Genomic DNA, 26,073 nt, shown 5'->3' with positions numbered 1-26,073 from the left:
CTAACAGTCCGCACGCTGTCTAGGCTTGTCGACTCCCTTTAAGGTTATTATCGGCTACCTGTTGTAATGCAATTAGCCAAGCATGCTGTCTGCTACCTTTGTTGTGAGCTTGGTTAAGTAAGACGGATGCAATGCAGCTCCAAGTGCAGCTGATAGCGCTGATAGTGCTGATTAGATCCGTGCAGGTTTCATTCAGAGATCAATGCCACCCAATGTGAGGTTATTGCAGCTTTAAAGAGGTCTCAAGTGTGGTAAATATGCCTCTCCACTTATATAATTGCTCCCTGTTATTTGTGTGCGTTAGATAATGCGTGTAATACATATGTCCTAACCTTTCCCTGTAGGCAGGTCAATCATGCACGCTCTGTTGAGGATTTCAGCGTGATTTTGGAATAGAAACGGCACATTTTCCCCTCTCGAGCTGCTTAACTCCGCGCAGCCCTTTCTCTGGCTGACTGTGCCTTGAGTCTGGCGGGCGGACCCTCCCCGTTAAATTCCTCCGTCTGGATGTGAGGCCAGCCGGGGCAGAGCGCGGCAGAGAGAGGGGCTCCTGGCAGCAGAGCAGGAGGAGGAGGAGGAGGAGGTGTCCGCCGTGCTGGAGGAGAAGGAGGTGGAGACAGTGTAGACTAGCGCGTTTTCATTACAGAGCGATCAAACAAGACTTTTAAAGCAACACTATGGAACTTTATCTAAAACAAAACACTGCATAAGTTACTATATGAGCTAAAGTGACTTATTGTTCAGTATTCCTCGTGTAAAAGGTAGATTCATCAGTAATCAAATAAGCAAGACATGAAAAGTAACCTGCGTGCTTGTGTTTTCAGTAATCTTTCGAGAACATATCACTAAGCTTTGTTATGGTGTGATGTGTGCGTCAACAGATGAATCAAAACTATTGAGAAATGTCTTCATTCCTGTAGGTCAGGGATTAAGTTTGCTTCAAAAATAAAAACAGAAAACTGAACCTTTTTTGCTGATAAGGGTCAATAATGCAACGTTTTATGACGCACTTTTCTGAAACTCATATTTTCTGGAATTGTATTTTTTCTTTCACTGAGCAAAGATTTTCCATGAAATTTGACTTACATTACTACTTGCTCAGCTGACTAAATGCCTTGAGTGTTTTGCAGTGTCATAAAAATAAACCTTCTATAAAAGACGGTTGTAGTACTACTCAAACTGATACTTGTGTAATGAATGAATTTCACTTGACTGCAATAAAACTATACAGTTGCACACAGCTATCTATAGAGCACACGCTAAAAGTTCCATAGCGTTGTTTCTGCAGAGACTTTTGCCTCGTGCTTGTTGACTTAGCAAGATCTCATTCATAACCATTAGCCTGCTACTATTACAAGCTCGCGCTAAACTCATAAGTAGCACCTGCAGCGACAAACTCCATTGTAGCTTGACACACTTGCACTCAAAAATAAACATTACGAGCCCAACAAAGGCTGCCAGACTTGCAGAACGATTGCACAGGATTGCGACTGTTCCTCTGTCCAGTGTCTGTGTATGATTTGAAGTAAACACATTTCAGATGGGTGCACCCTCCAGTCTCTCTTGTAATTCTAATTGGTGATGTAATGAAATTGTTTTTGTAGCAACACTTGTCAGAGGCACCACATTAATTAGTCCTGTTTGACTTTTCCCCCCTTCCTTCTGACAAACTAAAGGAGCATTAGTCATCTCTACAGAATAAGAAAAGAAGAAAAAAGGCACACTTGTTGGAGAGCTGGTTACCTGATAAATTGTGAAAGAAAGAGGGCGAGGAATAGGAGCCATCTGCAAGTGTTTGGAAGTTGGACGAGTATTTATGTGCGAGTTTTCCTTCCTTCTGTTGTCCCTCCTGGGGCCTCTCCGCAAAACCAGCAAGCCAGCCAGCCTGCCAGACAAGACAGGAGAGTGTCTGATTCACTAAACAGGCTAAAGAACGGAGAGAAAGGGACTTTGAAAAGAAGTTTGAAGGGTTCTGAAAGACCCGGGATAATGGTGCAGGGTGATAATGTCAGCTCAACAAGTGTGGAGGAGAGTTTACCCTTTAATACAAAATCAAAACATCGACATGCATTGTTGAAGATGGGAGTTTTTTAATAACTCGCTGTTGCTAATTTTGGACAATGATGTGATGTCTGCTACTAAGCTGTTTGCACTGCACTGGTGACTGAAGTAGATAACTAACAAAGAAAAGTGTCCAGTTGTGTAAGATCCAAGTATTTCTGTTCAATGGTAGAGCTCCTATTCTTTTAGTTGTTTAGTCGATTATTAGTTGACTAATAATTATCTAATTCTAAATATTTATGTAGGACAACAGCAGAAAGGAGAAGGTAGGGAGTGGATTAGCTGAAGATTTGGGAGTGAATCTGCCTTTTTACATATAAATACACTTTTTCCTTGTACTTTTCTGTATAAGTAGTTGTTTCAGATGCAGTTGTAGTATTCTTTTGAGAGCTTTTGCTACTCACCCTTTTAATCAATTGGTAGGGCATGTCATTAGTTGACAAATAATTTGTTTAGTCGCTTTACAGGCCTAGGTAGGACCAGATTCTCTGCTATAGCAATATGCCTAATGCCTATGCAAATATAACCATTTCCTTCTTGCTACACAGTCAACTGTAAAGACGAGAGGCCTGCTCATTCAGGACTGCACTGTCTGAATGTGTAGGGACAAGCAACAAACAGCGCAGCCAGTTTCCCCGCTGAGCTGCAGGCTACAGATACATCCTGCTCACTGCATTTCCAGGACTAAACAATGGCAATAAACCCAGTTCTACTCTACACACACATACACTTGTTGTGGCTAACAGAGCTCAGAGATGCATTTGAACTGCGACACTCTTTCAACTTCTGATGTATTACATTGTCAGATTACAACCATGCCACACCATAGCAGTGCTGTTTTGTTGATTTATTTAGCAGCCATTTGTAATTGGTTGCACTCGTCGGGCTTGGTTTGGTTTTGTGCCAAGATTAATTGTTTTCCAACCTGATAGCACTAAAGCGTTGATTTAATGTAATGTACCGGTGGGTTGACATTGCTGTTTGACAACAGTTTTTAGTGGGCAAATTGGGGACTTATTCAATTATGTAATTATGTTTATTGTGCCAATGCCAAGAATTTGCTCTTGTCAATGTCAGGATCTCTTACATTTAAACCATAATTCCTGATCACAATATTGAATGAAATAAATCAATCAGTGACAATGAGGCTTTATTGACAATTGGACGCAGCTGAAGTAGCCTAATGGTTGCTTATTTGAAAACTGCGTACATTGAGTGTAATATATACTATTTTGTTCTGCCCTATTTTGATATTTTAAACTTCTGAATCTTTGCATCCAGTGTTAAATTGTTTGACATTTGACCCTTTCACACTATATAATAATGATAATTAATGTTCTAATACTGATGTTCAACTGTAGATAACTTAGAAGTCACTGGCCCCCTAAGCTGTGCTCAGTTTCACAACATGTCTCCACTTAGTCTATGACTAATTGAACTTATTCATGTACTGCAGTTCACCTTACTCCGTCTTTGAACTTTTCTACAAAGCTACAAGATGTGGCCGATTAAAAGGGGGATGCTCAGTCAGGAAAACCCTAATTGTCGTGTCTGAGAAATTAGTTTTTTGTTACTCAGCTATTTCACCGCGTTTATGTGCCGGCACAGCTGCAGCCTGGCCAGCACTTAAAACCTGGCGAACGCTAATCAATGTTTTGACAGCCTGACATTTCATCTCGCTGCTCACATGGTACAGTGGAGTACGAGGCAATGGGGCTAGTAGTGTGCATGTTTCACTTGACATGGATTCTTGTTGTCTGGTGTCTCAGCCCGATCCCACCCACTCGTGTCCTGAGCAGAAGTCAGCCTTTGTTTCCGTCTCTCGTCTGTCTCACTTGCGGTTCGACTTGGCAGTACTTTTCATCTCGGTGGTGCCTTTTGTTTTCAACTGTGCCTATTTCAGTCGTTTAATAAGGAAAAAAAAGTTTGCTTGGTTGCCTCACAGCGTTTTTTACAAAAGACACATTTCAAGAGTGAGGGCTTAAAGGGAGACTACAGAGGTGCGTTTGATTTGTTCGCTAAGCAGAGGTTGTGCCCCTGTGTAAGATGCTTAACTACTTCCTAAGCTTTGTAACAGCAGCCAAAAGTTAGATCATGCTGTGTAACTTTGAGAAATTGCAGCACACAGACACAGATGTAGATGTAGAGAATGTACTTTCTGTTTACATGCTAGCTATTTGAATCAGACTTTTGACATGTTGACCTTTTTCATAATGTTTGAAAAATCTAACATTTTTGTATCCATTTAATTTAAAACTCTGGCTACTGGCTCAACCTTATGTTCATCTTCTGTTTGGGTTTTGTTTGTGCTTCTCGGTGCTTGACCATTCTAAGCTTGCTTTATGAATGGTGCACTTTTACAATAAGAAACATTCGGAAAACATGTGTATCCCTGCAATACTGTGTAGCCTTCCTTGACCCAGTGCAACTGCTGGGTACTGTATTTCAGACTGTATGAACTAAATGTATTTAGATTCACCCTCCATGATCATCAGCCCAAGACGAAAAATGCCTTTTATTACACACACTGTTGTTGTCCCTCGCTAGCACAGACCTTGAACTGCGGTTGGATTTTTGCGGCTGGTTACTCAGAACAGACGATGTACATAAATAGTAGTCGTTGGCCTTGAAAGTTGTAAAGCAACAAATGGCATTGTTAAGCGATCGCTGAAACTTCCTTAGCTAGCTTGTCTCAGGTGTGTGAATGCATTTAGTTCACCAAATTTGTAATTCAAAAAGCCATCCTTGACTAAACACGCGCATAAGTTAAGGCTTTTCCTCTTGGCATGCGTACTAAACCGGAGTAATGTGATTTGCCCTATAATTATATGTTTTGTGTCTTTGCCTGTTAGTATTGTGATGACAAACGTGCTTGAGTGATCTTTTCTTCCACGCATTTCAGGGAGACAGTTCTAGTCTAAGTGCTTTCTCTCAGATGGAGATAGAGGGAAGTTCTGGCCTGCCCTGTCACAGCCTCATGCATGTTTGATTTGATGTAGAAACGAGTGCGAGAGAGGGGGACGTCACAATGGCCATGTCCTGTTCCCATCGGCGGAGAACCTTTGAATCATAAATGACACCAAGGAACAATATGAGAGCTGGAGCCCGCACAGGAGGTACAAAATGTTCCCTCAATCCATCCATCCACTGCCGCCCGCACTCTAGAGTTCTCACCATCGCAAGCAATTACCCTCACTTTTTTTTCTGCTGATGAAATTCTCCCCGAGTCTGTCTCAGTCGTGTTTGGCAAGACGGAGATGAAGGCATGGCTAGTCAGGAGAAGAGAAGAGATAGTATGTGCGAGTGAGTGGCGCTGGCGTGTGTCTGTTTGGCTTGTAAATCCTGTTTAAGCTAAACAAACTCATTGTCCCTATCCTCCAACTGTGGATGTGTATGCTCCCCCTGCCCCCCCCCCCCCTCCCCACCCTTCTCCTGCTTTTACCTCTCTCTCCTCTGCCTCCTTTCACTTGTAAGTACAGTCACTAATTAGTCCCCTCTCTCTCCCTCTTCACGCTGGGTCAGTGGGTTTACCGTTGCACCAAGTGAAGTGCAGTGTTTGCCTTGTCTCTCCTGATACCCGAGCATGCCCGCGAGCAAAGTCTGCAGCCTCCTTCAAGTGCTCCTTACACCTTACAGTGTCCCCATGGACCGCCACTGGTTATACCTGATCTAATACTAACACAACTTATGCCAACAGAAAACTTATACTGCTACTGCTGTGCCTCTACTTTTACAGTCGTCTGCCCACAACCATGTCTTATTTTAGTGCTGGCTACATTTAATGATGTGTCTCTGAGCTGACCAATGTGACAAAAATGCAAGTATCTGTACCACAATCAACTATACTTATTACATTACACTTCTAACCTGTAATTGAAATTAAGTGTCAGCCAATTCTATCCTCCTGCTGCTCAAACCATTCATGTCACTCTCTGATACGTTCTTAATTTTCCTGTCAATCTATTTTCTGCAACCCCTCTGCAATCTGCCTGGCCTCACCGCAGCAGCAGAACAGCCACCTCAGCCTCTCCATCTCCTTGCCTTAATCACCATCGTCATAGCGCAGATCCTTTTTTTTCAAATCAAATTCCCCAAAGTTTATCACCAACAGTTGATGTTGATTACAGATATATACACCATCTTCTCCATCTCTATAAACAAATACATCTGCTCTACAGTCATATTCCTCTCAACATGCTGCAAATCTGCTTGTACATTGTCAGTAACGATTCCCTTTATAAAGATATCACACTCCATGCTGTGTTGCTAATATCATTTGTGCTATAAACAGGTCCCTGTCTCGTCTCACTGTTGTCTCTCGGAGCGTGCTGTGATGCTGATTTTCTGCTGGAGGTTGCGTGGGAGATGGAGAGTGATGGCAAAGATTCTCGGAGGGCGGCACAATAGTCTCCAACAAGCCTCTGGGGAAACATACTTCCTGGTTTTGTGACAAAGTATATTAACTAGGATTTACTAATGCAAAGGGACAGCGTGTGTTCGGTAGAGGGAGGCAGTATCTATCCTGAAGTAATGGCTATGAAATGAAATTTGTTTAGTAGCAGAGGACAGCACTCACAAGGCCTTGTTTCTTTTAAAGCTTTTGCCCAGTTAATGAAGCCAGTTGAGGTTGTTACGGAGAGCCCCTAAATCATATTGCCACATAATACGGATCCACAGTGCCATATCCAGACTATTTTGCTGTTTGACATTGCTCGGTGACAGAAAAGTCTATTACTGTGTGCAGTGTGTTTGCCCATTTGGTGCCCTCCCTCTGCTTCTGACACTGGCGATTGAGCCAGACGCTTTCCCAGGCTTCTAAGGACTGACATCCCTTTCATTTTCCCGCCTGGCCGGCTCAGATAAAGGGGCATATTTTAAACCTCTGTGTGGATACACCGACTGTAAAGAGAGACGGGCTGTGGGCTGGGGCAGAGCAACAGAATTAACTTCACAGGGAGGAGGGAAAAGGATGGGGGAGTGCCGGCGCCGTGAGGAGAGGAACAAGTAAGAAAGAAAGGGGTATAAAAGCCCAACACAATTCTTCAAGCAAAAGACTGGAATGGACCTGCATTGTTAACTAAACATACTGGCTATAGATTTTAGATTTTCACCAACTGGTTCTTAGTAATGCCTTCAATCTTACCACCAACAAGTCATATAGCTCTGTTTGTTCATTGCAAATTAATAATGCTATTGGAATATCTGTGCCTTATGCATCTTGTTTAGCTGAATAATTGAAAAATACTATAATTTAAATGCATTTAACATACTGTAAGCTGAATGTGTGCTAAATGATTGCATTATGTGAATGAAAATGTCTTTATATGCAAATTGCCATTCATTATACTGTCATATACATTGGCAATGCATTCTGCCGTTCTATAGGTCAAAGGATATGAAAACAAATTGATAATTAAAACATAATGTGTATTTGGCTGTAGACCTGGGTTACACTTGAAGCAAAAACTGCAAATATCACAAACATTATTTATCTGCACCCTCAGCACAGATAACCCATCTTTCTTGTTTATCCCCGGTCTATTAAAGGGCCAATGTGTATCACCACTTTCTCCTCATCTCCTCCCTTTTACAAGTAGATGCTTCCAGCAAACTAAAGCTACGCTGGAAGCCGTCGTTTATCATATCAGTAATGAGAGCTGGCTAATCGTGTGTATTCCGGAGACAGCAATGATACACTGCTTGGCGCTTGCCAGGGATCAGCCTCTAAACAATGTTTATCATTGTCTCCCAGGGCTCTTTAATTATCTGGCAACATTATTGACAAAACAGCAAGGGTCGCAGTGTTTTATGACTTTAAAGCCTGCTGCTATAGCTATTGTTCACTAATGTGCTTGAGCTACTGCAATTGGATTTGATCTAATTACGGAAGCATATGTTTATTGTATTCTTAACTTAAATATGCTCTGATTGATTATATGTATTCTGTTGTTCAAAGTAATGATTATTTTTATTAGATATTCATTGTCCAGTGACTTGTGACAATGACAAAGTGTAATCAAGTGGCTGCTTTGTACAGTTAAACTAACAGTGTGCAGCTCTTATGAATCTCCAAGATAAAATATTGACTGTAAAAGTAGTGTCTCTAATTTCTCTAATTTCATTCCCGATCCTAATTGTCTAATCCCTGCATCTTAACTAACTAACAAACTACACGTTTGCATAATTAACTCCATACACAACAAATGAATGGAATGTTGCTGCACAGGAAGCATTTTCATTACATTACACGTCTGGTACTTTTGTCAACAAACACGCTAATGTATTTTGTGAAAAAATAAGAAAGCTATTATTTAAAAGGCAACACATACATGTTTATAGAGGTTTCAGAACGTGCCATAGTAGTGCCAATAACAGAATGAAGCTTGTTTGTACTTTGCACTTTTTTAACCACTGGTTATTTGCTTTGTGTGCTGCAATACACTCGGGCAACAGTAGAAACAAGCGAGGCGTTAATTTCACCAAGCTTTTGCCGGTTCATACCCTGCTACAGACACGATTTAACCCTTGTGTCTTTAACAAGTCCACAAACTTAATATGATTGGTGGGGTCAAAGGCAGAAGTGATTATTTCCATATCTCTCAAAGAATATATAGGATTGGTCTTATGGTTCTCCGTGCTGTGGTTTAAGTCTTGTAGGGCCATCAAAAGTAATGAAAATCAGATACTAATACTAAAACTAGGATTGAAACTAGATACTTATTTCAGCAGGTATTGATATTCAAAAAGTCACATTCACAGGACTGAAATGAATCTTTCCTGAATAGTTTTAGAATGATCTTGAGCTGTATCAGAACAAGTATAAGACACATAGACTAGTATAAGCCCATAGACCACTATGGAACAAACCTGCATGACTGAGGGATTACACTGATACAAGACTGCATTGTAAATCACATTCTATTGTCTAAAGAGGTATCGGAATTGGTATTGAGTCTGTTCCTTGGTATCAAAATCAAGTTTGAAATGTTAGTAATGTAACATTAAACTCTTTTAGTTTGGATGCTTTACTCATATAATGTGCAAACATGGCAAAGCAATATCAGTGTTTTTTGTCGCTGTAGCTTTGAAAGAAGCTCTTGCTGTGAAATATTTGATTTGAAGTATTTTCAGGTTCAAAGTGAATGCCACGGTGCCTCTGAGTGTACAACTGACCTTTGCCGCAGATCGTATACATTAGCAGTGTCTAATACAGTTATTACACATCTCTGCTATATTGCTTTTACAGTCATCCAATAACCTTTAGTGGAGCGCTTGCCCGATGGGAGCCCAGTAGAAACTGAATGGCATGTGTTGACATTGTTAAGGATCCACGTGAGGAGAACATCACACGTCTGTTGACTGGCTCATATTTGGGGAAGAGAGGGAGAGAGAGAAAGACGGAGAGAGGAGGGGGCCACAGCACAGCATGGCCCGGAGCGTCCTGAGGCTCTTGCTCAATGCCCTGCTAATACTGTGTGGTCTGAGCGAGGGAAAACTGTTAGTGTGCTGGCAGCAACAGACATGACAGAGCTATGAAATATGAATTATGTCCGGACAGATTGTTACATTCTCCTGTTCAGGGCTTGTCACATTTTCAAAATTGTGTCTAGTTGATATATCAAAATGACATGACCTAAGGCTGGGACAGAGCAGATTCATACTAAATCTATAAGCACTTTTCAACTAAGAACGGCTGTGCAAAATAATGTCTTCAAAGGGAGATTATGAGATTTATATAAAAACATCTGTAATACACACTGACTATAGTTGCCAAGAAATGCCAGACTTTATTTTTAACAGTAAAAATATTAATAAAATATATAGTTGGAATAACATAAGAAAGCAATGTCATATTCTTACACCTAAGACTAACCAAGAGCTATCCCAAGAGAGGATACAAGGTATAGCAGTATGGACCTTATTTGAACACTTTGTACCCTCCAACAATAAACTGACCCATACTGACCTGGCCTATACTGTAGTGCCCCAGTGAAAGCAGACTTATTACGCACATGGAGGTGTGCTGAGTGAAGGTCTATGGAGCACCTCTGGATGTGTGTGGGAGAGCCAGAGAGGCGGGGGTTGTGGCAGTGGCTCGGGGTGAGGTCCTGCCCTGATTTTCTCTGGAATTCCTTTGTTTTTGGAAGCCAGAAAGGGGAAACTGAATCTGTGTAGCCCGAGGGCCTGCACTCCTTGAGAATTCTCAGCACACATATGGCTCTGCTGCCACCTCTGATGGTTTTAGGGTGGCTCTGTTTTCAAAGCTGGAAGCAGCCAAGGTGTTTTTCACCTTCCACAGAGAAGAAAGGAAGGGAAAAGGAAAGCTAGGGGAAATTGACGACTGCAGCAGTGAAGCCACTCGCGCCTTCAGGGACTGGTGCTGCTCAAACATAAATTTACTCCATATTTAGAAGCGCAAAATGAAAGTCAAATAGATGCTGTCAGTCAGGAGATCGACTGTCCTCAGTAATATTGAGGCTATTAGTATGCATAAGCAGCACCTATAGCTGGATCATATAGAGCAAATAGGACGTCTGGGCCAATTATTGCCCAATGTGTTCCATCTTTAATCAGCGTTTAGTAAATGAGTAACTGTTGCATGGTGACTAAGGCCAGAAGCTGAAGAATATTGTTAGCGCCTCACATTCATGGCTCATTACATCTGATGTAATGGTGTTAGGATTGTACAAAGGTATCTCCATTTACTCTGTGCCACAGGTTTTCCATGAGCAGATCCTTATCCAGAGCTGTCGCTTTAAGTAACTAACTTCCACAAAGCTCAGCCTTTCCCTCCCGTTTGAAGGGGGCTTGTGTTGAGCGAGGGGGGAACTGAATAGGCTTGTTGCCTGTCTCTTTTGAGCCAGCCTTATTCTTTGCTGTCCCCTGAAACAGACAGGAGGGGGGCTGGCGGGACAGGGGGCCAGAGGCACAGGGGGCAGGGGTGAGGAGGTCTGGTCACGTGAGCTGTAATGGTGTTGCTGCTGGTCCCTTTCAGCCTGTCACAGTAAATCTGTTTGACTTGTCACTTTGTAAATCATTACGAAGGCTAAAAGCCTTTCTATTGGATTGTGGTGGAAGGAGGGAGGCAGCAGGTTTCCTTTGTGCCTTCTTGACGATGATGATAATCAAGTTTGTTTCTGGCCATCCTGCTGTGAGGCTATAATTAGCTTCCTTTTTCTCCCATCTCATCTCCTTTCTGCGTGTTGCTCTTCAAAGCGAGTGCGGAGTGTGAGAGCTGTTGTACGGAGGTCATACATTGAGTTTTGTCTCAGAAGCATCAGTGCTGCTACAGTTTGATCATTGTCTCTGTGTATTCACAAGCTGAGTGTGTGTATCCTTCAGCTCTGTGCTGAAGCTGAGTATTTGTCTACAGCACTGGTTCAGTGTAAGCGCTTGTGTTGATCTAGTGCTCGCGTGGCTTCCTGTTCCTTCTCTCAGGTCAGTCAGGGTAAGAATGGCTGCTCCAGGTTTGTCTAAACTTGTACTGTCACTTTGTGACCAAACTGGTTGCTGTCTGACAGACACGACAGAGTAGTCGTCCTGCTGCTGTGTGACGTTAGATCAACAGAGAGCCCGGGGCACACTCTCCCTCCTCTGCACTGCTCCTTCTTTGCCATATATCCTCTCTGCCCATTTTGCTCTGGCTGTTTTTTCCACGTCCTCTTTGGTGTTAGCGCCAGCAGCTCTCAGCCTGGAACAGAACGCCGGGGCAGACATCTGTCGCACTGTGTCCCTGATCTGATCTGTGCGCCTCCAAGCACCGGGGTCAGAGAGAGGAGCAGCAGCCAATCCTGACACCACTGGAGACGACTCAAGAACGCCATCTTTCCCCTTCTTCGCTTTGGCCCTTTATGCACTCACTTTCCAATTAAAATTCACATTGCACTCGTTCATCCAGCAGGGTATTAAGCTGTTTGTTGTTTCTGTGTGCAGCATCTGTTGTTTGGGCTGAGCTGCACTAACTATGGCTTTGCCCCATCTCCACTAATAAGACTTTCTTTAAGTCACAGGTGCACACAGCTGAAATGTGAAATAGATTGAAATAGCATTTTTTGTGCCAAGCATAAACCAACATCTTTTTCTATATCAGTCAGCAAAAAGGAAAAAAAAAACAACAACAAAAAAACCCCAAAATGATCCCATAATAATGGTTGTCATCAGTGAACCAAAGTCAAAACTGTTTTAATTCTTTGTGAAATCATGAGCTTTCAGTAAAGATTGTGGATACAAGTGGTACAAGGAAATGAGTTTCCTCCGCAGGGTCCATGGGCGCTCCCATAGAGATAGAGTGAGGAGCTCAGTCACACCGGAGGAGCTCGGAGTAGAGCTGCTGCTCCTCCACACTGAGAGGAGTCAGCTGAGGAGGCACGGGCATCTGTTCCAAATGCCTCCGGACATTTCCCACCTGGAGGAGGCCCCGAGGAAAACCCAGGACACTCTGGAGGGACTATGTCTCTTGACTGGCCTGAGAATGCCTTTGGGTCCCACTGGAGGAAATGGAGGAAGTGTCTGGGCTGAGGGAAGTTTGGGAGCCCCAGCTTAGACTGCTGCCCCTGCGACCTGGCCCTGGATAAGCGGAAGAAAATGGATGTGAGGTCAGCAAATGTGTACAATGACAAATCCTTGCATATTGGATACGTTTAGCTGTGAGTATAGTTTCAGTCCAAGTGCCTGGAGCAAAAACATTGAAGAGATTGACAGGAGAATAAAAGAAAGTTAATCATGACTGCTCTGTTGTGTTTCTGTGGCTTATGACGTTAAGTATGTTGGCTGAGTTTGATCTCTTGCATGCCTACTTGAAAGAATAATGACTGTATATTGATTCCTCTCAATCAGTTAGGAGTATGCTGGTTGACATTCCCTGAAAACAGGTTCATGCCAAGAAGAAAATTCTGTAATAGCTATGAGAATAAAGGTATTTCTCAAATTCACCAAGAATATAAAAATTTAAAGGATGTCTTGGTTTATATTTCCTATAGCTGGCAAGTCTTCCACCAAATTTATGGTTGTGACCTGGAGATACAATCAGGAAGAACAGGTTGGACAGACGTCCAGTAGTCACATTGGGGCTCGCATTTTCTTACCTTGCTATTAAGACCCCCAAATCATTAGACAGATAAAAATAAACACTTAACAGTTTAAATAAGTTGAGGTTTAAGTTTAACCAGTCAGGGTATCGTTTTATTTGTGTTTTTGTCAATTAATTGGCTTTAAAACAGAAGAAGTACATAAAGAAATGTGTGTATTTCTTTGGAAGCAGGGTATAAATAATCAGTAGAGCTGCTCTAAATTATGTCAACATGACAGAGGCTTTCTTTATTCCAGGCCTATACCACCCTTGAGATTTAATATTCAGCTGTGGAATAGTAACCGTGTAAAAGTGCTAGGAACAAAAAACACATTATCCTTTTCAGGGCACACTTGTTTACTTGCTTGGCGCACTGATTTGATTTTCCAACAGCGTGCCTCGTCAATGCACTGCTTTTCAGGAGCTGACTCTTTAATGTTTGACGGTTTTATAAATTTTGGCTTGTCCCAAAATTGTCTGGCCATTTGATTTACTGGCTGCCTGCAAAATGGAAATCTGTGCTTTGAGACATAAGTACATGAAGCTTGGTATGTGCACTTCTTCTAGTGGTAATCATGAAACTTTTGACTAGTTAAGGTCAGGTTTAGGCATAATTTTACCTGGTTTAGTAATAACTCAATCAGGTTTAGTTATAAATGGCTGTAGTTTTGAGGAACATTATTGTAGCTTAAATTTACTGACCATTTCGTCTTTACACCTGGAGCTCACTTGAGTGTGCCATCTTATCTTTTGTGATGGACAGATTAGCTCCCTATGACGCCTGTCCTCTCTTTCAAAAAATATCTCACTTATCTGGTGTACCTTATATAAATCGGTGAGATGGAAATCGGGCTCAGATTAGATAAATGGCAGCAGCTGTTGTTATCTTTTGCAACATAATTGACCCATGCCACTTTGTTGGCGGGAGCCCAAGTCAGCCACGGCTCCCCCATTTGAATATAAGAGCTTTTGTCAAGTGCAGATAGCAATGCCATCAAAACAAGTGTTTACAAATGCCTGGTATAAAGAGGCCTGCTGTCTGTGGGGATATTAAGCAAAGTGACTTGGGTGCTGCTCCTGTAAGTGGAACCAACATGTAGCCAATGTACACTGTAAGGCATTAAACAACTGCTGCTCTGCAAATTTCAGATAACATCCACTGAGCAAATATTAGCTAGCTGGATTTCTACATTAATTCTGTTCACTTAACTTGGCCAAAGCTTACAGTACACCATGCTGCGCTGTGTAAGACACTCCTTTGTGAGGTGAGATTGCTTCTCAAAATTACCTATTCATCTGGTGTAGAGTGTGGAACCTTGGAAATAGCACACATTTAATGTTGCAATGTTTTCATAACCGGGCTATAATGTGGCTCAAAGGGCGGCCTTGTGCTGTTTATGCAGGAGTTTACTTGGACATTTACATAGAGAGTAACATATCTGTCGCCATCTTATCACAAAGGGAATTGTCTGCATCTTTCCAGAATTTGATGAAAATCAGTGGAGATCGCTCTTGTAACCCAAACATCTGATATCAGCCTTAAAAATTCTCCAGAGGTTACTACGTTATGTTCGTGTTTTGTCAATCCCATTCCAAGTTATGTGAAATGAGGGTCATGTTCCAGTTGAATGTAATATTTTTTAAGGGTAAACCGATAAATTACAACAATGCTTCAGTGTCTCAACATTTATTTTAACATGTATTGACAATTGTATTTTGGCGATTTCAATAGACGCTGACTGTATAACAGAATAGCGTATCAAGTCCCATCTCTTCTGTTTTCTTCAATGTCCCAAAACTGCTACGCTTCAGAATTTATCTGCTCCACCTCTTTCTCTTTTGCAGCCATCTGGAAAAGGTGTTTTTTACTCATGACAGCCAAGGTCGCTCGCTCGCACTGGACAGTTTATAAGCCAGAGTATAAAGCGAAGTTGTGCAGAATAAAGATGAGAAGGCAGTGAGTACTAGAGAAAATGTGTGTGCCTCTGCATCACTGCTGTGTCCCAGTCGCTAATCTGCCGCAGCTACAAATCAAACCAAGTGAGTTAGATATGGCACGGTGCCACCAACTGATCATTGGCAGACGGAAACACTGTTACAGCCGTCTTGATAGGTAATTAGAAACACCATTTTTGTCATTGCTCAAACTGTTACTCTCTTTTCTAAAGGACACGACACTGTTTTGTCAGGAAATTCACTATGTTGAGCTTACTTAATAGATATTTAATTTTAGCCATCACAAGAGTGTAGTCTCACCTACGCTACAGTCAACTGGTTCAGTAGCGACATGAAGCGTCGCCAAGTATGAAGTTGTTGACCTTTTAAACACAAGATGTGACAGAGGTGAGAAAGTTCAGCTCTTAAAGTGTTGTTTGAAAAATTGAAGACCTAGCATAGCACGAAAAGGAATAAAAAATATGCTATAGTGATGCTGTTGCTATGTTGCTGGACAACCTATAAAAAAAAGCATGCTTAAATGGAGGGCAGAACCTGGAACTCAAAACCACCAGCTGGTCAATTAGTGAGCCATGTTATGTTAAATATTATTGTAACTTTATGATGCTGCTTTTTATGTCCCTATTAAAGTATTAAACCAAATGTGAAATACAGTCTACCCACATGCATTGTCCCAATGCGTATTATTACTTAATATAATGAATTATTTAATGCATAATTTAGTGCAATCTAACACAATATTTGTAAGATAGATTGATCGTCCAATACATTTAGATTCAGCTTAAGGATCAGCTTAAACAGGAATTAAGTATCCTCAATTCAATATCTAGAATTGTGCAGTTTATCTCGGCTTTGTAGCTCAATTGACCTTTTCCCCTTCATACAATTTCATCTTTATTGGATTTCATCATTGCCAGATAGCATTTTGTTTTGCCCTCTTCTATTGCATCAGGTTATAGAAAGTCAAATACAAAACATGATTCAAGTGCTAATTTAGGTTAGGTATAATGTTGAATATAAATAATGATTTTCTTAACCCAACTTAATTTTTTCCGATCTAAAAGTCACAAAGATGTTGTAGTGTAAATACATATTTCAGCTTTTTTTCCCATTTAAAGGTCTTATATCAGACAAAATTAAGCTTTAAGCCATGTTAAAATGTTGTTACCTCCTCAAAAACATACCCGCAGTTGTGTTTTGTTTCATTCACACATCTCCAAAGTTCAAAATGACAACAAGAAAACAACCTTATGATGTCATTTAGTGGTCGCTTTCAAGTTAACAGCTCCTTTTACCTTTAGTTCAGTAGAGATTGGCAATTTTACTCTGCCTAAATACACAAGGTTTCGGTGTTAAACATGTGTGAATGAAACAAAAACACAACTCCAGGTCTGTTTGTGATGAGGAAACATTATAACATACATCAGAAAGTAGCGCAACATGAGCCCTTGAAATGTCCTTGAGCAAATCCTTTATCCGTACTTCTACTATGGTTGTCTGTAATACGTACGGTACAGGTTAGAGAGAAGTGCTAGCTTGGGAATCCACTGTCCGTAAACTGTCCACGTGGTTGTCCTAACAGTGCGGTTGCCTTTGTGATCACCTCTTTTAAAGTCGCACCAAAGTAAGAAAAGTCAAGTGTGTTTTTGCATGCACAGTGCTAGTGTAACCTTGTCTTTGTTTAAAAGGGTATGCAGCGCGGTTACGGCTCTTTGCGAGTGTCGCTGATGCACATCGTGTCCTGGGTGACTTTGACCAGGCCTTGGAGCTTTTCCCCCTAAATAAGATAAATGTACCAGGAGCTAAAACAAAACGGAAGATGGCAAAAGCTTGATGTTAAATTGAAGCTGCAATTTGAATGGTGTCAATCAGCAAATCACAATAGCTACAATTATTTACATTGCACGATTTAGCGTCTTCTCTCCATTGTAAAACTTTGCCCTCGCCTCTACAGGTATTGTCTAAACGTTTAAAATCTGTGTTATACCACAATCCAGTCGAAATCGCATTTGAATGGTCACAAGTGGCAAATCTTATAAACTGTAGATATTTAAGTAATAATTTCTTCTGCAATAAAAAATCCTCTCTTTTTATGTTTTAAAAAACCTATTAACCTTGTAATCCAGACCTCCACAAACATGTTCTTAGTTCGAATTTCAGTCTTGCTCCTGGACGTCTTTAAAATGTGAACTTTGAACTGAATCCTGCCATCCAAACTTAAATCGCAAATCGAATCGTAATCGCAATTCTTGTCAGAAAAATCACAATATTTTTCCAGAACTGTGCAGCTCTCGTGTATTAGTTAGTTAGACTTGGACACATCTCTCAAAATAAATGCTCTTGATATGAACATTGAGTTTTAAAAATTAATTTCTATACCTTCACAAACATCCTAACAAGACCTATAATTGTTGAGCCTTACCAAATACTGGATGGCAAGCTGTTTCCATACCCTGTGATTTGAAACATTTTCCCATTAACCCCTGTAACACAAGGAGCCCTCTGCACCGAATGCCTACTTTTACACTTACGGCGCCAACAATTTAGCAATTTGCAGCGTCATTATCCTAATTGACCAAAATGAGTGCGTATTGTGTTGCCCTTTGATTAAGTGGATGTTTCAATGTCGCCCCCTCCACCTTCAGTAGAGATCTGATACTTGAGGGCCTGAAGTGTTTTTGATGGAAACTCCATTAATGATTGATAACAGGAGGAGAGCGGTTAAAATCTCCCCGCTCTGGCGACATCAATTATTAAGCGCTCCTTTCCTTGTGTTTTGGTGGCATATAAAATATCAGTCATCATCTTCAAATCTGGAGTTGATAATATCTGTCAAAGGGAATTAAGGCTTTCTATTGATTTCCTCGGCGTCTTAATCCGATGCGTGTGTGGGATTGTTCTAAGAGGGTGCTTGTTACAGACTGCAGATGAGTATTGGCTTAGCTACTTACTTTATTAAATTTTGATTATATCGTTGGAATATTAAAAGACACAGAGCAAATATTTGTAATGTATCATGCACACAAGACTGGATAAAAAGAGCAAATAATGGTACTTTCACCATCAGGATTTACTAATTGTGTCAATTAAACGTTACGATTTCGATTCGGGTTGTGATTTGGATGCGACTGATCTATGGTTTAATGTTGAAAATTATTGCAGTTTGAAATCAGTATTGAGTATCAAGCTTATTCGTCAACTGACATGCAAAAACATTTTTCACCCCATAATCTCTTCTGAAACTGAACTATATTCCAGCTTTTTGACAAGTGGATGCAATTGCTCCATAAAATTTTCAAGGCGACGCTTCATGTTTTTTGCACGCTGCTCTTATGCTAAGATCACAATCCTGTACCAGCGCGGCCGGCGTTGAGATGGTCATATGCCACGGTGAAGTGCTCTGGTACACAGATGAGAAGTAGGTCTCACGCACACACACGCACATTGCCCAGGCTGGAGACATCCGTGCCGGTCTTTTGTATGGAGAGCGTGCAGCAGGAGTTGTGTGAATCCAAGTGTACTGATTTGAGCTGCTGTGGATGAGTTGACAGGCCTTCAGGGTTCTCCGTGTCACAGCCAAGGTTCCCATCACTGAGCTCAAAGGGAATTCTCTCAGAAAGCAAGCCATGTCCTTCCACAGTGGAGACCTGATTAAGTCTTCATGCTGCGTGTGGCGGAGCAACGTGGTGGGTTACTCCAAGACCTTCAAGGCTGCACACAAACACGCAATACTACTCATAACATGGTATTTGTTTGTACGCCTCTTCTGCAAACCATTTTTTGCTTCTTTTTCATAGTATTACAGAAATGTTATGGAATCAATGACTAGCCTCGCGTGCAATCATTATTTTTCATTATTCAAAACATCAGCCACATAGGAACTAGGGCTGTCAAGAGTTTCGAAGATTAAATGCTAAATTGCTAAAACTAGTGATGAAACTATATACTTATTCCATGAACATTGGTCCATGGGTGTATACTAGTCTGTGTGTCTTATAGTTTTTCTGATAAAGCTCAAGATCATTTTAAAGATATTCAAGAAAGGTTAAGTTGTGTCCTGGGAGTGTAACATTTTTAATACCGATATCTGTACAAATGAGGATTTAGTTGATACTTTTGACAACCCAACCCTGGAGTTTAAGAGTATGGCTACTGTTAAACTCCAAGGTCAAATTATTAGACTTGTGTAAATCTGATGTGGTTAAGTTTCTTAGAATTTTACTTTCCAGTTACGACATCATTGTCAGTCTCCTAACGGACATTAGTACACACTAGTTCAACTTCTCTAACTCTAGCAACTATAGACTGGTTGAGCTTTAGAGGGCATTTTTGAGTTCTGGAGTAAAGTTACCAAGACATAAAAAGCTGCAAACAAGTTCAAAATGTGTTATTGTGACAGCCATGGATGAAGTGGTATTCTTCCATTATGTAGACCTGATTAAGTTTTGATGCTACATGTGGCAGGGTAGAGCGTGCGGCTACTCTGCTCAAAAGTGCTCTGAGGCTGCTCCCGGGCACGCAGCAGTAGATCTCCCCTTAATGCTAAAGTGAATGTAAAAGCTTTCAGAAAGGTAATCATTATTAGCTTAAGCAAGAATGCCTGCCAGCGTCCCCATTCGGCCGGGCTGCGTTTGCGTCATGTGAGTGACACCATAATTTACTGGTGTCAATAGGAGTTACTCATTGACTACAAATGGAGCCTGTCCGTGTCTGTGCTTTACACTTTCCAGTACGGCTACACAATGCATTGCAAATTTGACCATGATAAAATATAGGGCTGTGGCATAACTGTTGCAACAAGCGTATGTATTTGCGTGTCAGAATCTGTTGACATAATCACGTTACTTTCAAATAATGATTTAAAAAAATTCAATATTAAAGCAAATTATTTTTGAATAAACTTCACTTGGGAACATTTTTTTGGGGGGATAATTTAACGACAACACCAAAAACTTACTTTATAGCTTATGTACAGTATGTAGTATAAGCCTTTTTTATATGGGGTATGTTTCATTTCTTGTTTTTGTTTTGTGCACATTGAATCCAGTTAAGTTTACAACATAGATAAGTAATTATGTGGTTTGTTATCATATTGTCAAACTTACAGTGACAACACTATAAAGCTTCACATTATATCAAAAATACTACAGATTGGGCTGAGAAAATGAAATGTAGCACTCTAACTAACTAATGCTTATCGGTGCGTAATGCTTGCGTCTCATAGGAACAGCCAGCCACTCTCCGCTGCCCATCTTGTGTCAACAGCACTATATTTACATAAGCCACTTCCTGTCGGCCATCGCTCCTGCCCCGAGAGCTGGCCCGGGGACTTGCGGCCATGATTAGATTTACAGATGGAGATGAAACGTGAACAGAGGAAATAGCAGGCTGACATAAATCACACAAGAAGAGCTGGCAGCACTGTGCTTGACCTTTGAGAATGGCGATAATGATGCAGGAGTCAGATACACAGGGCGACAGGGCCAACAATGGTGCCACTGATGACACCAGATCACACCTGTGTGTCACACTCACAGCTCTGAAAGGCCACGAGAGTAAATGAGATGAATTTTAATAGTTAATAATAATAGTAATAATAGTAATAATAATAATACAAATAATAATGCCTTAGTCTTATATAGCACTTTTCCAGATGCTCAAAGTCACTTTACAATTTCTTGCATTATTCATTCACTCCACACTTGGTGGTGGCAAGCTACGATTGTGCCCTGGAGCTGACTGACGGAAGCAAAGCTGCCAATCTGCACCATCAGCCCCTCCGACCATCACTAACATTCACACACACACACACACGCACACCACTTGGATTCTAGGCACTGTGGGTGAAGTGCCTTACCTAAGGACACAACTGTGGCACCTGGAATTCACAGCGGTCTCCCTGATTTTCTGAGATCAGGTTTTGACACGGAGGCCTGGCCACTCTTTTGAGAATAGGTTTAGAGATGTTATCACCCCATTGAAAAAGTATTCGTGAAGGTAGTTGTTTAGTGCCATTTATGTACCATTTGACCCATACTACAATACCACAAAGACTAGGGGAACTTACTCAGGAGCAGTGGTCACAGTGAAGCAGCAGGGGACCCTTCTCCAGATTCATGCCTGTTGTGCATGTTCGGAGTCAAATTTTTTTTTCAAATATTTTAAGTATACAGTTAATGTAATAATATAATATTAATATCTAAAGAAGGAAAATCAACAAACTATCTAATCTAATTATTTATGACAGTGACAGGTTTATGTGCAGGTTCATTACGCAATCACATAAAATCTGCATTTGGATAATTTAAAGAAGTTTTATCTATCCCCATCTAGGGTTGTCACAAGTATCAAAAATCTAATACTAATCGATACTAAAACTAGTATCAAAAATAGATATTCATTTGAGCAGGTATCGATACTAAATAAATCACACTCACAGCACAGAAATGAGCCTTTCCTGAATATCTTTAGAATGATCTTGAGCTGTATCTTTCACAAGTATAAGACACATAGACTAGTATACACCCATGGACCATTATGGAACCTACCTGTACGACTGAGGGATTACACAGATTTAAGACCATATTGTAATAAAATAATTGGTATTGAGTATCGACTCTGTTCCTTAGTATAAAAAATTACCCACATATCAAGTAAACAATTCAGTCATTAATATGTCATTAATATGGTCTTTTTTTCCACTGATGTTTTTCATGAAGCTCTCGTATGTATCCTGCTGTGCAAACACATGTATGTAAGAATAAATTATCTGGTGGAAGGTTATTTGCTATAGAAGTACTTATGCATTGGCCAACACCATCCATAAAGCCATCAGTGCCGTATGCTAGAAGCTTCACTGCAGTTTGTACCAGGTGTGCTCTCTCTAAGCAACTGAAACCATGTCCGCTGCTCTTTCTCTCCGTGTGTCTGGCCTCACAGTGCCGCATCAGCAGGGTTATTAGCCGAGTGCCTTGGCTGCCACTGATAAGGCTCCTATAAGGGTGCTAGCACTGACAGCACGACCTGCCTCTCCCCTGCCTGTCTCCTGTCTGCGCGCCCAACACAAGTGGCCCGGCCGGGGGGATTACTGCCTGCTGCCATTTCTGCTGATGCCTTTCTTTATGTTATCCTCTCCAGTCAGATGTGCCGCATTTGAATAACTCGGCTGATGTCGTAAGAAATGGAACTCTTGGAAATCTCCTTCTGAATACAAATGAAGACCAGGGCAAGACTTAAAAAAACAGGACCGCGAGGGCTGAGAATCTTAAAGCAGCATTTTGGTGGTGACTTCACAGCGAGGGGGCAAAAGATTCACACTTTTTCTTAACAAATAAGCCCTAAAAGCTCAAACTATCACTGGCACGGAAGGCAAAACGCAACTACAGATATTAAGGGACACATCTCTGTTCCCTCAAGCAAACATGTCAAAAGCACTTGACCCTGGCTTAAATGAAACAGAGGGTACCCTTCCCCAGAACTTGGGCTACTTTCATGGCAGGGAGGACGTAACTGGCATTATAGTCTTACACTAGTTCTATTAAATAAACTTAAGTATCATTCTACAGCTGTTCAGGGAAGGTCAATACTAGTTTTAGCATTGATAATATGAGATTTTTTATTCTTTTGACAACCTTATTCACCTTTGTGGTGTGTTTTTGGGTTGTTTATTACATCAAACATTTTCAAGAGACACATGAGCTGAGTTTTTAATCAATACGACAAATGCAGGACTATTTTTGTAATATCTTGGCAGTTCATCATCAGCATGCTCACTTCTGCTAGGACTGTCACTAGCAGCCTGTAGATGATCAACCCTTGAGGTTTACTACCACAAACTCTTTTCCCCTAGTAGTCCCATGTCTTGTTATTTACATGGCCTGTCACTTGCGAGGAGGAGTGATGCTGATGGGTTAGGAGGCTCGCTAATCCACTCTGCCGCTGTCATTAGAGAGAAGCAAACAGACTATTACCACCTCCTCCTCCTTCTCTGCACTCATCATAAAGCCACACACACACACTAGCACGGGCACAGCTGCGGAGGAGACAGCCTCTTGTTTCTTTAGCGCTGCTGAGTGGAGCCCTGCTTGGGTAATTGATCCTGTTCAGTGCGAGAGGGGGAGAGACTGAGGCAGAGGGAGGCCCTAAGTGTTGTCAGTTTGCTGCATTAATTTTTCAGCCACGGCCGAAGCAAGGAGGGGCCCACCGCAGAGCTCGTTCACAGTGACTACTGTCGCTGCATTGAGTCTTATCACACTATTTTGCTTGATTAAGGCCTACATCTGGATTTCTTCTGACATCAATCATGGCTAAATCTACAACTCTCCACGTGCTTATATTAGGTCAAAATGACGTTTGATATAACATATAATAATAAAATACTGCAAAAAACAACAACTTTCTGTTATACTTGGTGTGATTAAAGCAAGTCGAAGCAACAGTTTTTTGCACTCTTAGGTTAGGGTAGTCTAGAGCATCCTAAAATGTTAACGCTGCTGTTCCTTTTTTTCATGTAATAAAGTCAAAGGAAGCCCCAGTACAGATATATTGTAAAAGCAGCTCTTAGGGTCAAACTACGACCGCTGTGTACTGTCTGCATTTAATTATACAGTCTTTTTATCTCTATAAACCAGGAAACTCGCTAGTTATTAGCTTTACCGAGGCAACAAAACTCCCCTCTCTCCTCTGAAAGTTGTGAAATGCACTTATTTTTAATCTTTCACCATAACTTGCATACTGAGTACATGGCTCAACAGACTGTGCAATCATTATATTGCAGTGTATTCTAAAACTGTCAAAACTCACGAGTATGAGTCAGTAATTCAGTTAATTTCCCTCTTGCATGATTCAGCTTATAAGTCACTACACCAGTTTGCATAAGTCTGTGTTGTGATTCAGCTGATTTGTCTGTCCCAGCCCAGCCTGCCGTGGATGACATATTTGTTGTTGCTGCTCTCAAAAATAGCCTTCTGGTGGTTATGTGGCTTTGGCCCCTCTGCCCGCTCCGGTGTACAGTCTGTGCAGCTGATAATAGACAGACCTCACTATGCTGGCTTTTGATCCCAGCTCCAGCCTCTGCGCACTGACTCACTTGTGGTGTCACCAAGTGCATTTTATAGGATAGAACAACATGGGATTTCCTTGTACTTTATTGGACAATAACAGTGATGACTTGTTGTACGTTGCAGCGATAGAAAAGAACTCACTGAACTTGTGCGATGTGTGCAAAAGAGCCATTTTTACAAAGAGCATGAAGTGAAATATTAGAATGATATTTCTTAGCTCCAAATGGCACCCTGGAATAGCACAATGCACGCAAACATATACTTTTGCGTCAGCATCTTCAGATTCCAATAACACATGCTTTGAAGAATGCAGATCGCTCGAAGACACAGAAGAAACAGTAGAGCAACTGTCCACGGTTAATCATGCAGCTACGTACTGACCTAGAACAAGTTGTTATCCATGTTCAGTGCATTATTGTGGCTGAGACAACCATAGTATAGATGGTTGAGATTTGAACCAGCGACCCTCTGATTACTGGATATTGTGCACATTGTATCACCTTACGCAAACCTCCAAACCATTCCTCATTCACAGCTACTAAAACCCTGACATACTCAATAAGCCCTGTGACTACCATTGAATTGCTCATCTCCATTAGCTCCTCTCTTGACTCCTGCCTATAATTAGCTTGCATTTTTATCACAATGCGGTCACCGTCTGGAGAAGACACTGCCTCCGCCGAGTGATCTGTGGTCCGTCAGAGCCACGTTGTCAAACACATCCGTGAGTCACTGACAAGGAGCCCGCGCTCACCCAGGACGTCACTGCTGACATTTGTAGCAGATATGACTCATAATTTCTTCATTTTTTTTTACCCCTCCCCTCGTGTAGCAACCAAGAGCGTGATACATTTCAATTAGCGCTTGTAATACTGACTGTGAGCTGAAGGCTTAGACAGTAACCACACTGCAGCCCTCCTCAGATGACTAGCCAAGTGTCTAAAACGGCTTATGTGATGATGCACTATGGACACACAGAAGGAGAGCTGCAGGGGTCTCACAAGAGTCAAGATATAGTCACTACATTACGCCCCGAGAAGCATCAAGTCCTAAATAGTCCGGATGGGTCAAATGCAAAGGACAAATCTCGCCCGAGGGATTACATCTCGTAGCGTGTCCACAGCGCTTTCAAAATCTTATGTGTTGGCAAGCTCTCGCCATTCTTTTCCGTCAGCCTAACAGCAGCGTTGAATTGATGCAGCCGTCACAACCTGAAAAGTAGCGTGTTGGGATTGATAAATGTAGCAGCCCGGTCGATTATGTTTGTAGTTTTTCAGCCAACAGAAAAAGAAGGACGGAACAGGATTGGCTTAAGTTGTTTTTAATGATGCTAATAGGACAACATTAGAAGCGCGTTCAACAACTAGCATTAGATTTTCAATTGCATTCTTAGACTAATTTAGCATGCTTTTGGTGTTTCTGATTAAGCAAGCCACACTGCTAACCTGCAAAACGTGTTCATTTTGTTCTCAATAGAAAATTAATTATAGTTTTTTTTTTTTCTGTTCAATTGAAAAGGAATCGAAAACAAAGCTTTTAAGCTATGTTCTAATGGAAAACAGGGGTGGGATTTAATACGTTTCTCCTTACCACTACTTTTCGAGCGTAAAGAAGACATTGTGCTTGTGTCTGCTACATATTTATAATCTATGACACCCATGGATCATTTTGTTATAATTTCGACATTATAAATTGCAATATTCATCTAAAATGGCTTAATTAAAGAAACAAGTCAGCTGATTTCTGCATCAGAAAGCTTAGAAAATATCACAACAAAGAGCTGCAAAGTTTTCAGCAACTCCGATGGATAGCTGCAGATCACACTAGCGAGCTGCGTATTTTAAAAATTTGTATCAAAATGACTACACATGTCTGCATCACGGATTACAAAAATAAAATAGGAGAACAAAGTAAATACAGAGGATT

General features: G+C 41.2%; 1 protein-coding gene across 2 annotated transcripts in view; it reads left to right on the top strand.

The window, feature by feature from the left end:
• zmiz1a (zinc finger, MIZ-type containing 1a) overlaps positions 1-26,073 on the top strand; it is a 169,656-nt gene that overhangs the window by 612 nt on the left and 142,971 nt on the right. The gene's annotated exons all lie outside the window — the stretch shown is intronic.

The sequence above is a fragment of the Periophthalmus magnuspinnatus genome, chromosome 15 (genome assembly GCF_009829125.3).
Source record: "Periophthalmus magnuspinnatus isolate fPerMag1 chromosome 15, fPerMag1.2.pri, whole genome shotgun sequence".
In the NCBI taxonomy this organism is placed as follows: domain Eukaryota; kingdom Metazoa; phylum Chordata; class Actinopteri; order Gobiiformes; family Gobiidae; genus Periophthalmus; species Periophthalmus magnuspinnatus.
The sequence above is the reverse complement of the archived record's forward strand: the minus strand, read 5'-3'. Positions and strand labels throughout refer to the sequence as shown.